Genomic DNA, 16288 nt, shown 5'->3' with positions numbered 1-16288 from the left:
GGCTCGCAGGCCCACCGCTCCAGCTGGTTCTGCCAGGCCGGGTTCCTCCTGGAAGCCTGGGGAAAATAGTCCCCGTCCTCTTTCCACGCTCAAAGGCCGCCTACATCTTCTGCTCTGTCCACGTTCCTTCAACTACAAAGCCCACAGAGCAGCACCTTCTTCCCTGACTGCCCGCCCGCCTCCCTCCTACAAGAGCCCTGGAGACCAGAACCTGCCGCATGCACAAAGTGCGATACATTCACAGATCTGGGGACTCGAAGGTAGGTATCTTTTTTTTTTTTTTTTTTTTTTTTTTTTTTGCGGTAGTGCAGTAGTGGGGATGGAACCCAGGAGCATTCGACCTCCAAGCAACAGCCCTATTTTTTATTCTTTATTACGAAACAGGGTCTCACTGAGTTGCAGAGGGCCTCACTAAGTAGCTGAGGCTGTCCACACCGCGATCCTCCTGTCTCAGACTCCCAAAGAAAGTAGGTATCTTTGAAGAACATTATTCAGTCCACCATGCTATCCAGAGGAAATGTAAACGAGCCCTGAGAATATTCATCCCCAACCTCAACCGGCCAGTGTAGCAAGAGCTCAGAGGACAGGTGCAGGGGCCAAGGCTTAGAGCGGGTGGCCCAGCCATTCACAGGCGTGGCTCCAGCCTCTTCTGAATGGCCGATGTCACTGAGGGGAGAAGACCTGGGGGAAGCGGTGTGACCTCAGGTGCGACAGGACGGAGGACTGAAACGTGGCGCCGAGGAGTTCCACGCAGAACGTGAAGGCAACGAACTGTGAAACCACAGTGCCTGGAAGAGGGCCTCCATGGCAAGTGTTTGATGAATGAATAAGGGAACATTCAGTTTCATCAACGGCTTCATATTAGAATTGACCCTGCGTCGTGTCGGGCTCAATAAACATTCGTAAGCAAGTGAATGGATAGAGAATGCGCCATTCTGCTGGAGGGATGGTTTAGCGGCTTTATTATTTCCTCCTCAATAAAGATTGCCGACTCAGGTGCTCTGCGAGAGACTGCTTCGTTGCTCTAAGATGTGCAGAGGCCAGTTAATCCTATCATTATTGCCACAGGGAATTCTGGCGTGGTGCAGACAGATCTGCTGATTTTTTTTTTTTATTTAAAGAGACATCGCAAACCCAAATTTCCATACGAGACCACTCGTTTTCAATTTTTTCCCTCAAATTGTTTTAGACACCGTCTCGGCCAACGAGGATGTCTGCCAGCTACAGCAGGTGCTTACGTTACTCTTTCCTCTCCTACCGTCCTTCTTTCCAGGGCAGTGAGAGGTGGTAACGAACTTGAATCTTGAACTGCCAGCTTCTAGAAATCTAAAAACAGAGAAGGGTGGTTTTAGGGCACCCACCCAGATGCACAAGAACATACAACCTAATCAGAATATCCATAGCAGCCCCTTCCTAAAGTAATATTTTTAAATATTTATAGAATGTTGCTGGACATGGTGGCGCACGCTTGTAATCCCAGCGCTTGGGAGGCAGAGACAGGAGGATGGCACAGGTTCAAAGCTAGCCTCAGCTATTTAGTGAGGCTCTCAGCAACTTAGTGAGACCATGTTTCCAAATAAAATATAAAATAGGTCTGGGAGTATAGCCCGGAGGTAGAAAGTCCCTGGATTCCACCCCCAGTACCACCAAAAAAAAAAATTTTTTTTTGATAGAATGTTGATACCTGGAGCCAGAAGTTCTGCAGTCAGACCCCAGCACCCCAAAACACGGCCCACTCTTTGTGGAGCTTTAAGTATTGCTGATAAAATACACTATAAAATTGAACCCAGGGTCCTTCTACCTCTGAGCTACAACCCCACCTTATTTTATTTTTTTATTTTGAAGCAGGGTCATGCTAAATTTCTCAGGGCTTCACTAAGTTGCTGAGGCTAGCCTCAAATCTGTGATCCTCCTTTTCCAGCCCCCCATGTACTGGGGTTACAGGTGTGTGCTACCATGTCCAACATGTTGCTGATAAGTTAAGCAGGCCCAAGGACCAGGTCTGGAATCTTGTTCATGTCTTCAACCTGCCATTCTAAGGTAAGAAACAGCATAGACCTTGTCACAGTATGTACTGTCCACGTGACTGGTACTGAGCATACTGGGTGACTGTGGATGAAGATATTTTATTCTAATATATATGCTGTACCTCTTGGGAGTTCTGATGACAAATGTTTCCAGCCCTTTAGATCCCGACATCCTCTTGTGTGTTGGCTGCTCTCTCAGTTATAGGCCTAAGGAAACTGGACTTTAGATTAGACAAAGGCCTACAATATCCTGTCTCAATATGGAAGGATGAAAAGTTCCAGTTTGGAGTCTCAACTTTTCTGGCAACTATCAGCTGACAAAGGGTAGGTCAGAGACCCTTCTGGGCCTCAGCTCCATGTCAGTAGAATAAGGGGGCCAATTATAAAATGGCTTGCAAGTCTTCCCTGGTACGGTGGTCTCTGTCACTATGACTCAGCCTCACAGCGTAACGCCACCTGCTTCTTTGGGTGTTACTTACAGACTTGAGCGATGCTGCCAGTGTCTGCCCACAGTGGATGTAACAGGTGCTGCAAAGATGCAAGCAAGGAGATCCTAGATTCTGCTTCCTCCACATTCTCCCTTGACCCAATCAGGCTTAGGAGAGAAGCTGTTACAGCAGATGTGCCCACACATTCGTACCGTGGACTCACAGCCACGTCTATGCTGAAGAACAGAACATTGTTCTCAACAATCCTGGGAAGGATGTGGATTGAGGATTGCGTTTGCTCACAAACTCAGAAATATCTTACTTCTGTGTCCTTTGAATAAATGATTCTGGGAATGCATGCATTTTAAGGAACTGAATGCTCTGGAGTTGTTTTCCTGGAACTCTGTTTCTGAACAGTCTCTAAAGACGAGTAATAAATATACACAGCCATATAGCTAAGTGGTTATCAGAATGCCCTTACTTGTCTGTTACATTTGTTTCAGGAAAATTCATTAATAAATAAACATATCCCATAAATATGCCAGATAAAACAAAGGTAATGAAGTTCACATTTAACAAAGTCAATATGAAGACATTTGAGGGGGTTTTCCTGTAAGTTTTCTGAAAGGGCCATAACTCTTCTCCTTCACCTACTTTTATCTATGGTTATTTTCTTCTGATTAAAAATTCACCCTCTACAATTAAAATCCAGAGTTATGAAAAGATGAGGAAAATAAGGAACCATGGAGTGAACCTTCCGATAGCTCAAACTCTCCTGATGGCCCCTGACACGAGGCTGCCACCCTCTGTCTTTCCTCAGAGCTACTGGAGTAGAGGTGGGATTGGCACCGGGGGTCAGGTGTGGGAAGAGGATTTCTACAAGCATGTGCTACAGCGTTTCCCCACCGGGACTGGTTTCTGGACCTGCAGTTCCCACAATGTCTAGCACAAAATAAGTACCTGAATAGCTGGGCGTGGTGGGCACGATTGTAATCCCCTCGCTTGGGAGGCGGAGACAGGAGGATCGCGCAAGTTCGAAGCCAGCCAAGCTGGCTTAAGAGACCCTGTTTCCAAATAAAAAAATACATAAAAATAGGGCTGGGAGTGTAACCCAGAGGCAAAAGGGTTTCCAGGAACCCCAGTACCACCAAAAATAATAATAATAAGTACCTGAATAAATGAATTTGTTAAGCCTTGACTGGCCAAGGTTCAGGGTTGTGTGTGTTTTGCACTTCAGAGGGTATGAAAGGGCTGTCAAGGCAGAGGAGATCCTACCAAGCTTCTGTAGCTGGTGGAAAGACCTCCTGAGCTCAAAAGGAATCGTGGAAAGAAGAGGTTTTAAAATCTCACGGACTCAGCCGGGCGTGGTGGCGCACGCTTGTAATCCCCACGCTTGGGAGGCAGAGACAGGAGGATCGCGCAGGTTTGAAGCCAGCCGCGCGCGCTGGCTTAGGAGACCCTGTTTCCAAATAAAAATGTAAAAATAGGTCTGGGAGTGTAGCCCGGAGGTAGAAGGGCTTCCAGGAACCCCAGTACCTCCAAAAAATAAATAAATAAATAAATAAAAATCTCACGGACTCATGAACCAGCTAAATGGCCTTACATGAGATACTTCATCTTCCCGAGCCTTGGTGTTAGGGTTTGTGTCTTGGAATGCCCCCAAATAAAAGACCACACGTTGAAAGAATGGTGCCCAAGGCAGCCAAGTTAAGAAGTGGGAGCTGGGTGTGGTGGGCACACTTGTGATCCCAGCGCTTGGGAGGCTGAGACAGGAGGATCCCACAGGTTCGAAGCCAGCCTCAGCTACTCAGTGAGGCTCTCAGCAACTTAGTGAGACCCTGTTTCCAAATAAAGTATAAAATAGGTCTGGGAGTAGAGCCCAGAGATAGAAAAGCCCCTGGGTTACACCCTCAGTACCACAAAAAAAAAAAAGTGGGGATTTTAGGAAATGTCTGTATCATGAGGGCTTGACCTCCTTGGTGGGTTAATCCATGTGATGGACTAATACTTGGAATGGGCTTACTGTGTGGGACGCCTGGCCACCTGTCGGTGCAGGTGGGCACGATTGAGGGAAGAGGGTCACTGGGGGTGTGCCTTGGGGCCCGTGTCTGTCCCCGTCCCTTTCTCTCTGGCTCTGTTTCCCAGGTGCTATGACTGAGCAGTTTTGCTTTATGACACCCTCCTGCCGTGACGTTTCTGCCTTGGAGCCGGCCAACTGTGCACTGGGCCTCTGAAACCATCGGCCAAAAAAACATTTTCTCCTCTAGATGTCCTTCTCAGGCAAGGAAAAGATATAGACCCAGGTTTTATGCTCATTTGTCAAAGGGCTCCATAGATGGCCAAGTCGTGTAATGGTTGAGAGGCAGAATAAAATAGCATACGTAAAGAGCCCAGGACATAACTGAATTAGCATGTGTTCACTAAGTATTTAGGCTTCTCTTCTAACCCATGTCCAGCTACCCATCGCCTCTGATTATTTTTGTTTTTATTCAGGTTTCCTGAATAACCCAAATCAAAAATGAAAAAATGTTCAACAAGAGATTCTGAACATTTTCCCCACTATTAAGTATATTACACTGGGTGCTTTATCAAAGCACACTTACTAAAGTAAACCCTATCAAAGTTGGTACTATTATTTGGTTTTTGGAACTGGATGATTAGAACCTGGAAAAGAAAATCATCCTAAGTGCCAAAGAATACCTCTCTATATTTAATATAAAGAGTTTGGAGATTTGCACTCACCTTTCACAGAATGACCTCTGTTCAGAGAAAACACTGCAATTATAAAAATATATATTGTTTCTGGTACTTGGAAGGTGACCACTGAACTAGATGCAATGTTTTACACAGAAATGATTCATTTAAAAAACTGGAACACTGCTAGGCTTAATTGAGCCAGAGCCATTTCAAGAATTTCTTTTTTATTTTTAGTCAGCCCAAAGTATTTGTACATATAATTGCACAGTGTGATATTTGTACATATGCGGTACAGTGTGAAATGTTATGCTATTTTTCTAGGTATATCTGGTTCTCTCTAATGAAATAGGTCACTACTTATCACTGATACTAACTCATTATCATCTTAATAATAAAGAAAAATCAAAATTGAGAATAAAGTCTTGGCTAACTTAAAGAACAATGTCTTTCCTTTTGGAAGGGTGGAAGGGATTTCTGAGGGAGGGGCACAAGGAGCGTTGTCTTTAGCTCTGTGACTCTAGAGACCATTATGACACTGCTGCTTGTGTTCTGAAAATTGAGAGAAATCTAGACTGGAGAACTAGCAGGGGATAGACAGGACCTTCTTTCTTTTTTCTTTTGGTACTAGGAATTGAATTCAGGGGCATTCCACCCCCAAACTACATCCTCAGCCCTATTTTCTGTTTTATCTTGAAAAGGGGTCTCATTAAGTTAAGCTTATTGAGGTTGGCCTTGAACCTGCAATCCTTGTAGTTCAGCCTCCCAAGTACTGAGATTACACTCTTTCCTACCAGAACACTCAATACCAAGCTTGAGCTGGGCCCAGATCAACTTCTGGTGCATGGATTCCTAAAGTTGGCTGCCAATCCCAACTGGAGGGGATGCTGGAATGATCGGGGTAGGGGGCAGCCGCGGCCTCTGGTGCAACTGGGGACACTGAATAAAATGACGGAGAGTAGAAGAACCCGGGGGAGCTGAGTATTTCTTTTTTCTGAAAACGGAGAGTTAAGCCAGATTTGGAAATCTGAGTGGAGCATCAAATCCCATAAACAGCGACCCAGATGTAGACATGACACCGCCATGTTCCCAGAGACTGTCCTGTGGGGCCACAGTGCAGGGTCATAGACTACCTGTGTAGGGGGACCCTGAAGGAAGTGGACACTGCTTTGTTGGTTATAGAAGAAAGCGCTCAATTCTGAGAAGGAAGCAAAGACCTGGGTTTGGGATTGACGCTGAGCAAGATACTGCGGGTCTCTGTGTGACTCGACGTGGGCTGGCATTGACCACCCCATGGGCCACCCACGGGGGAAGTCTCTTCTGAAGCCACAGTGGCAGAAGTGTGGTAGAGACAGGGACGGAGCCCCATATCCAGGACAACGGCGGAGACTCAGAAAGAAGATGCTGCGGAGGACACAGGTTCCCTCCAGGACCCCGGGAGCTGCCACCACAGGTGCAGAGACTCTCGGGGGTAAGAGAAGGCTGATGCCAACACCAGGTAAATAAAGGAAAGCCGGCCACATCGAGCAGCCTGGGCCACATAGGCCTCAACGCTGTAATTAATTGTGAGTCGATTCCCTCGACACACGCATCCCAGGCGGCCTGGTAAACCAGCTTCCAAGCCAGCGATTCTAAGGCGCAGAAACTCTGTCCCCAACCAGCCACCCTGGCCTCCCAGCCGGTCCACCCCTGAGCAAACCTGGAGCCATCCTGCTTGCTCAAAGAAGTTTTTCTACATTCTGCTTTTAACACAAAGAATAAAGAAAGGGAGGGGGAATGGGTTGAGTCCAGTGCAGACCTGATACATAGTCGCCATCTACGACTCATTTCTTCATTACGAATTCAGTCCTGAATTAGGCCCTCACAGCAAAGCTAGCTCTGGGCTTCATCGGGAGAGGGAGCCCCTGAGGTCGCCTGAGCTCAGCTCGGATGGGAAGAAGGCAACTTGTGTGCAGCTGCTCACTCCGTGTCTGATCGCATTTCCAGACACCGGCCCAGAGAAATAAGCAAGGATGAAATCACTTAGAGGCATGTCGAATGCACAGGATAAACATGCGCTACTGAGAAGTGAAGATCAGTAAGCGGAGGGGCGGGGCCGAAAGCGCGGCCCAGTGGGGCCAGAAGAAAGGATCCCAGCCACGCAACAGAAGCCGCTCCTGCCCACCAGCCAGGTGCCCGGCCTGTGTGGTATTAAATCACCAGTCGGGTTTAAAAGGCCCGTATGGGAAAGCGGTGCCACAGATCGATCCATGCGCTATTTATAATGCCTTAGCCATCTCTGACATTCTGCAGTCAGAAAGATAGATCAGGGGACTGGTTTGCAGAGAAAAAACAACCAAACATATTTATTTCTCTCTGCTGAATGAAAGGGTGCAACCACCATTTATATTTTTTCCAATGCCATAAACATGCCCTTGCTGTTCTGCATAACTCTATAAAATGCACTGCAAGGAAGATTGGTGCTTATGCAGGCACAAGGGCAGAGAGAACGAGCTGAGGGATGGTGATGAGGACTCCCACATACCACCTGTTGAGGTCTCACCCCGGAATCTGGGATGGAAGGCCCGTGATGGGTGTAAGAGCCTTCAGCCCCAGGAGTGGGAGGAGAGAGGTGCTCAGGTAGCCCCCTGACCTTGTTTCTGGAGAGCTGGACTGTGGTCTGCATAAGGCTCTTTTGGAGGTGCCATTCCCGTGTGCCTGGAACCCCTCCCCACCACTCAGCAAACTAGAAGCCAACCGGGCCCCTGGGACACCAGGCAGGGGTGCCTTAGAGTGACTTGACGTGGAACTGGAGTCTTTGTAATTCACAGAAAAGACCTTCATATCCTTTCCATGCTCTGGAAGGTGTGTTGGAGCTCTGCACCAGGAGGCACTAGCCAAGTATGTGAGCTTTGTGCTACTGTAACAAAATACCTGAGATAATGAACTTGAAAGGGAAAAAGGTTATTCGGTCTCACAGTTTCAGGAGTCACATAGCCTGTTTTGCTTAGAGCCTGCAGAGGCTCAATAAGTCATGCTGGGAGTGTGTACCAAAGAAGACCTGTTCCCCTCAAAGTGGACAGGAAGCAGAGAGAGAGGAAGAGGAGGGGCCAAGGGTCTAGTACCTCCTTCCAGGGCATACCCAGGGACATCACTTCCGCCGGGAAGGCCCCACCTCTTAAAGGTTCCGCCACCTCTTGACAATGCCACAGGCCGGCAAGCAACCCTTGGACACATGAGCCTTTGGGGGACACATACCCAAACCAGAGCAGGTAGTTTTCCAGTTACTTCCGGAGAAAGCTAAAGAATCCCTGCAGGCACAAACACACCCCTCCTGAGGAAGGAGAGGGACGCCCGACGACCAGAAGCAGCCTCGGGAAACGTGTGCTCTGAGTCACCGGGAACCATCACCGACACCTCCAGTCCCCTCACTGGCCCCTTCGCTGTTGCCGATCTGAGCAACTGCCTAGTGCTGGGTAAGATTAGAAGGCAGCCACCCCAGAGCCCACCGATGGCTGTATAAATGGTAACACGAGGCCATGAGGATCGCCAGCTGGAAGGGAAAATAAAGAACTCCACACCAGGGAACGGCACCCACCAAGGGCCGGGGTAGGACTTCAACGCCCATCACCGTGGCCTGCAGAGCATATGCGCCTACTGTCTGCACTGAACACTATCATGCACTGAGCTGACCAGGCACTTTCCCTCTGTCCAATACTTCCTTCACACCAGCCCCACCTCCCTCCCTCCCATATTTTCCCTCCCATTCCTGAGACTATAAAAGGCATGCTTTGCAGCAGAGCACACTGAGAAAGCCCCTCACCTCAAAGTTTTCAGGAAGCAAAAGAGAGAGAAGGGCCAGGCTCCCATAATCCCTCTGAAACCACACCCCCCAATGACTTCCCTTCCTCTTACTAGGCTCCACCTCTTAAAGGTTCCGGGGCCTCCCAAGAACACCACAGGCTGAGGATCAAGCATTTAACACTAGGGCCTTTAGGGGACACTTTATATCCTAAGGATAGCAATCTAACGTTTTAACATAAATTATTTTCTGGTCTGCTAAGAAGATAAAAGAGGCAATGAATATTAATATTATTTATTAATCACTATCCAAGTGCCAGGCATCTCCATGGAGGAAACTTGACAATATAAAAGAGAAGCAATGGTTATCATTTCTCATCTAAGCATCTGCCTGGAGTTCTACATTTAAGAAATGCTAGCACTAGACGCAGTGGCACACGCCTCTAACCCCAGTACTTGAGAGGCTGAGACCAGAGGATCGCAGGTTTAAGGACAGCCTCAGCAACTCAGCAAGACTGTGTTTCAAATTAACAAATAAAATAAGGTGGGGGTGTGGCTCAGAGTGTAGAACACCCTTGGGTTAAATTCCCAGTAAGAAGCTGGAGGGAGGAAGGGAAGGAAGGAAGGAAGGAAGGACCAACTTTGAGTACAATCTCATTTCATACACATATATAGTTCTGTATTTTGCATTTGTATTAGTGTTTTCTATCACAGACTCTTTTGAGCAGTAAAGTACACTAGGACCTCACCCACGACCGCCTCAGAGGCGAGGCTGCCTTTGGGGGACTCCACTGAACAAATTGGATGGGGCCCAATGTTGTCCTGCTAGTAGTTATTATTTTTCTTAGACACCCAGAATTAAGTCTGCATGTGTGCCCATTTTTCAGATAACAAGAGACAATAAAATCAATAAACCAGGAACACAATTCAGAAAAGTATTTGGAAACAGCTGGATGTTTAACTTTAGACAGTTACCCCCAGTTGAATTTTTCACAGTATTTTTCCGCACCACTTTCAAGCCTTTTAACGAGTAGCTTTTATTGCGTACCTGTTGATGACTAACCATTTTCCTGTTCTGGTTAATTCTGAGATTGGAAGTGCGTTGCTGTCATAAATAGGATCGTATTTTGTACTTTGTGCTCGAGTCGGTTACTGCTGGAATAGTTGAACACTACACGTCTGTTGGGACCTTGCTGAATTCTTTGTCTTCTAGTTCAAAGTTTGCCGGCTGATTACCAAAGCAGAGAGTGAACAACTCAGAGTCCAGAGACTGCAGCTTGGCTCCCAAACCAACCCTGGCACTCCAGAACGTATTGGTCATTATGCCTTGAGATACGTTATCTCCTCTGCTGCTCTCTGGTTATCTCAGAGTCTCTTTACACGGTGTTGATGCTTCTATTTCTGCTTTCCTGTCGCTTGCCTGCCTCTCAACCTTCCCATCTTTTTATTCCTCCATCGTGTTCCTAGAATTCCGTGACCCAGTCGTCATCTTTACGCTTCACATTTATCGATTTCGTTATGTGATCCTGTTACATCTCTGATATCAACAATTACATTTCCAAATTCAGATTGATTCTTTTTAATCGGTGCATCGTAATTCTGGTGAGAGTCGAAGTGATCCAGTTATACTCACCCACGGCACGTGACGCGCCCCCACCCCCTGCCCCCTCCTCCCCTCCGCATATGTGTTAATGAGATGGGTGATGAGACCGTCATACGTGGACACAGTATTATTCAGACTGTTTCTCCCCTCAGTCCTTCTCTCACCCCCTTCCACTCCAGTGCTTTCTCTCCCCCCATATCTAAAGTCTCTTTTGTTTACTATTTTTTCTCCAGCTTCTTTATAACTTCTTATTCCTATAACATTTTTTGCAATAGTCTTCTCTATTATGTCACTAGTTCTTATGTTATAGTGTGTGTGTGTGTGTGTGTGTGTGTGTGTGTGAGTGTGTGTGTGAGAGAGACAGAGGATTGAACCCAAGAGCATTCTACTTCTGAGCTATCCCCCCGCCTTGTTTTGTTATTTTGGGGGATTTTTTTGTTTCTTTGTTTTGGAGACAGGGTCTCACTAAGTTGCTGAGGGGCTCGCTAATTGCCAAGGCAGGCCTTGAACCTGCGAGTCCCCTGTCTCAGCCTCCCAGCTATGGGGATTTCAGGTGTGCTCCACGGTGCTGCTTCCTGGCGGAGGTTTGCTCAGCAGCTGCCTCTTTTTCATTGTGCTTTCATGGTTCAGATACCTGGCAACATCCTTTACGTGTGGGGCTCAGCAACTGGGCCAGGTCTCCATTAGCCTTGGAATAGAGATGACAGACAGCTCACTGGCCCTAGCACCATTGGTGCCGGGCTATGTCAGCCACCTCTTAGGTCTCCTGGCTCATTAATGAGAAAGATGCAAAAATGGTCTTGAATTGTTTCTATGCCTCCCGGTGGGTTCTGGTTTCCACCCTTGAGCCCCACACACCCACCTCTTCATGCCAGACACTGCCAGTGTCGTCGTTCTGAAAACACCTGCAGTCAGGCATCTGCCCAGAAGAGCAAGAGGTGCTTTGTCAGGAGCGCAGATTTCAGGCTCTTATTTCAAACCTTCTCCAAAACGTCTTGTTCTAATGTCTTAGATTTTTAATTCTCTGTAAGAACTCTCTCTCTGGTCCTCTAAATCCAAGTCATATAATTTCCCTTCTTGCAGATTTCTTCCTCAGTAATATTCCTTATTTCTATGTCTAACCTGAATGCCACCCAGCTGTCCCGAGGCTATCCATCAGTGGTGGCTGGACTCTCGCCTGCTGGGATTTCTCTCTCCCCTGAGTTTCTAAACCAAGGATTTGAACACCAGTGATTTGGGACATATTCTTCACTACTCACTAATATTTTGCCATGTCCTCAGTTAGGTAACAGATTCCTGGAGAAGAGAAGTTTCTTCTCATGTGTGTTGGGCAAACAACCAAGGCCAGAGAGGTTCCGATTCAACGGGACGGGTCAGAGGAGGAAGCCGGGCACCCAGGAGGGTGACGCGTGCTGACCTGGGCCTCTGTCTCCTCTACTCAGTGGTGTTGGCCGAGTAGAAGAGCTTCTCAAGAGACTCTGCAAAGGACTTCCACACCGCGGACCAGCCCTTCTCATGTATGCGCCAAGCAGAACAAAGATGGCACCATGCCGGGCACAGAGCTAAGCAGGTGGTGGCTAGCTGGGGCGATATGGTGTCTTCAAGGACAGGCTTAGTTATTTTTCATGTAACAGTGGCTTTTATCAGAGGGAGGCCAGGAAGCTTAACTCACCAAGTTCTGGCTGCCCCACAACGCACACCTCCCGTGCCCTCAACCATGATGTTCTGCACGTACCACACAGCAGTCAGCAGTTATTTATGACTTCTGGATCGGGGAGGCCTTCAACTAACTCCATTCTCATGGTCTAGAAGCCCCAAGCCAGGGAGGAGCAGCCGGCTCGTTTCACAGCACACGCAGCATTCCAGCCAGCACCAAGATACTTGAAGCACTGTGCGATTCTAGCCTTAGCATCAAAGCAGCCTCATCTCCACACTAAATCTAGGAGGAGCTCACAGGCCAACTTGGCGGCCTCTCCTCGAGAGAGCCAGAGGTCCTAAGAATTCATTTACTGGGCTCTGTGGGAAAGAAAGGGTCGCCCTTCTGGAAGGTGTATCTGTTCGGAAGGAGCCAGGCTGGGTATAGTGACCTTGGCATCTAAATCTGTGGTGGGAAAGCAAACCAGACTCCAGGACTCCTCCCAGTGGGAACTAAATTGCGATTCTTACTTGGTACTAGATAAGCCCAAGCCCGGACACAAATCTAATTACTGGATACCTAATCTGCCAACCCCAGCAGGTCACCCTGCATTACTTGGGGGCACCTTAAATTTACAAGACAATTGAAAATGCTGAAGAAGGTCCTAAACATGGTGATTACTCGAAGAACTCTCTATCACAGGAAGTTTACTTCTCAGCAACTTGAGTTTTTCTATTTTTAGTTCTGATCCTTTTTGTTTCCAAATAGAAATAGAATGTTTTTGAATACAGAGGCCTCAAGAGGTTTTGACCACAAAATCATACATACAAAAGTTAAAAAATACTTCTGCTTGCCAGGCCTGTGGGTGCATGCCTGTAATTCCAATACTTGGGAGGCTGAGACGGGAAGATGGCAGGTTTGAGGCCAGCCTCAGCAATTTGGTAAGACCCTATGGAAGTTACTGAGATCCTGTCTCAAAATTTAAAAAAAAAAAAAAAAATTTTTAAAAGGCTGAGGGTGTAGCTCACACGTAGAATGCCCCTGAGTTTGGTTCCCAGTACCTACCCCCCCAAAATACACATATGTATTATTATATGACACATTGGTTCCAACACTACAGAATGCCAGGGAGGACTGGGGGTGTGGCTCAGGGACAGAGTACTCGGCTAGCGTGCAGTACACCCAGGGTTTGATCCCAGAACTCGAAAAGAGAGAGAGAGAGAGAGAGAGAGAGAGAGAGAGAGAGAAGAGAAGAGAATGCTAAACACTCTGATTTGGTCTGTACATGCTGTGCACATGATGTGTTGACATGTTACAGTGAACCTTCATAATATTTACGTTTAATATGTGTTCATCTAAAAATTAATTTTTTTTGGTGGTACGGGGGTTCCTGGAAGCCCTTCTACCTCCGGGCTACACTCCCAGAGCTATTTTTACATTTTTATTTGGAAACAGGGTTCATATCTCATAGGCTAACTCTCATAGAGCTGGAGCAGAGACTCTCCTCAACCTAGTGAGACCTTGTTTCAAAATAAAAATTAGATGGGGCTGAGGGTGTAGCTCAGAGGTAGAATGCTCCAGGGCTCAATCCCCAGTGGGGAAAAAAAAAAAGAAATTATTAAAGCACTTTTTTTTTGGTGGTACTGGGGGTGGAATCCAGAGGCTTCCTACCTCCGGGCTATACTCCCAGACCTTTTTTATATTTTATTTGAAAACAGGGTCTCACTAAGTTGCTGAAAGCCTCACTAAGTACCTGAGGCTGGCTTCGAACCCATGTGATCCTCCTGTCTCAGCCTCCCAAGTGCGGGGATTACAAGCATGTACCACCAGGGCCAGCATTAAAGCACTTTATAAACTGGAAATTATCACACACACACACACACACACACACACACACACACACACACACATTGATCTGTTGATTATCATAATTACACTTAAAAAAAGTCATACTACCAACTGTATGCATGGTCCTAGTTAAGGTATCCTAATGCATCAGAAATTAGTCCCATTTAGAAACATTGATTATAACTGGGTATGGTATACACACCTATAAATCTAATACTTGGGAGACTGAGAAGGATCACACATTCTAGGCCAGCCTGGGCAACTTAGCAAGACCATGTTTCAAAATAAAAAGTAGGGGGCGGAGCATGGTGGCGCACGCTTGTAATCCCCACGCTTGGGAGGTGGAGACAGGAGGATTGCATAGGTTCGAAGCCAGCCTTGCTGGCTTAAGAGACCCTGTTTCCAAATTTCCAAATAAAAAAGTATAAAATAGGTCTGGGAGTGTATCCCGGAGGTAGAAGGGTTTCCAGGAACCCCAGTAACCCCAAAAAGAAAGAAAGAAAGAAAGAAAGAAAGAAAGAAAGAAAGAAAGAAAGAAAGAAAGAAAGAAAGAGAGGGAAGGAGGGAGGGAGGGAGGGAGGGAGCCGGACGAGGTGGCTCATGCTTATAATCCCAGCATTTGGGAGGCAGAGACTGGGGGATTATGGTTCACAGACAGCCTCAGCTACTTAGCGAGACCCTTTGCAACTCAGTGAGACCCTGTTTCAAAATAAAGAATAAAAAATTGGGCTGGGGGTGTAGTTCAGAGGTAGAATGCCCCTGAGTTCCATCCCCAGTACTGCAAAACAAACAAATAAATAGAAGGGATGTAGTCAGAGGGCTACTATTGAATTCAAGGTTCAATCCCCAATACCATTAAAGATTAATAATAATAATAATAATAATAATAATAATAATAATAGAGTTGCCTTTGATCTTTACAAGGGGTCAAATACTACATTAACATTTTTACATATATGACATCCTTAAATCCCCAAAATGGCCTTTGAAGTGAACCCCATTCATATTCATACTTTCTAGTATGGAAAACTGAATGGTTCACCCAAGGCTACACATGCAGTAAGTAGAACCTTCCAGGCTGTGCTGGTACCCATGCCAAGCACCTGCCAACATGTGTAGCCCCTCTGTGCAAACCAGTCAAATATTTATAAAAATTCATCCGCCACATGACAAGTCTATTATTGTAGACATGGTTTAAAACTCTGCCCGACGTTAGGCTCTACTGCTTGGAGGTCATTTGGTTAAATGTGGCAGATAGCTAAAGCTAGAATAGAAAAACTGCACCTGGACCTATTCCTAAAAGGCAATGTGCTTTCAAATGTCACTGAAACTTTGAACAGCTAAGTCCTTTGGAGGACTGGTGTCTGAGACAAGGTACTAAAGAGAATATTTAATACCCAATGATCTCAGGGCTAAGTGGCCTTCACCTTGACTTCTCTCTCGGTTTGGGTTATGCCCCAGACATTCTAGTTATGCTTTGATTTCCCTTCATTTGGGTTGGAAAAAAGAAACCCTTCTGGGTGGTGCCTTATTGAGCTGCTGTGGTCAAATATTTATTTAAAAGAATGTATTGATTTGCAGATTAAAACTGACCACATATGAACTCCTCTTCCCAGTGACATTCTTATTTAAGATATTGATTAAAGACTTTTCATGCAGAAAGCATTTTTCTTGTCAGTTCGGTTATGCTGGCTTTTGTAATAAGCTAATTTGATTTCCTTTTTTAACCTTTGTTTGATTAGGGGGAACAGACATTTGCATTAAAATTCAAGAGAGATGAAGTCTATCATCGATCTCTACTTCCTCGCGGACCTCTCGTGCCCAGTGAAAGGTGATTTAGAGAATGTCAAGAGTCCTAGAACAGCCATGATGAGATGGGGAAGAAATCACTTTAGCAAGGGCTCACTTGACAGAAAGGGCAATTGCATTGGGTAGATATGTTTTAGTGAAATCAAATTCAGGAAGTTTAATTTTGTTCTTAGACCAAGTCATTAAAAGATCTATGAGATAAACTACCATTAATAAAGTACTTGCTAGTTAAGCCCAAACATTTCAAAACAGCTGAAAAGGTTAAACAAAACACGTATGTTATTATGTGTCACAAAGCTCATTATTGACTACAGAAGGCAAAAAGTAAATTCCGGTGTTTTTATAAACCTGTGGTTGATACAGCACTAGCCTCAGGCAAGTTTATGATTTAATCTTAGCTTTAGCTAAGAACGGTGAGAACCAGATCTCTGCCGGCCCAAGTCTGCCCAGAGTTAACCCTGCT

Source organism: Muscardinus avellanarius (genome assembly GCF_963383645.1).
Source record: "Muscardinus avellanarius genome assembly, chromosome: 20".
NCBI lineage: Eukaryota > Metazoa > Chordata > Mammalia > Rodentia > Gliridae > Muscardinus > Muscardinus avellanarius.
This window is presented reverse-complemented; position numbering follows the sequence as displayed.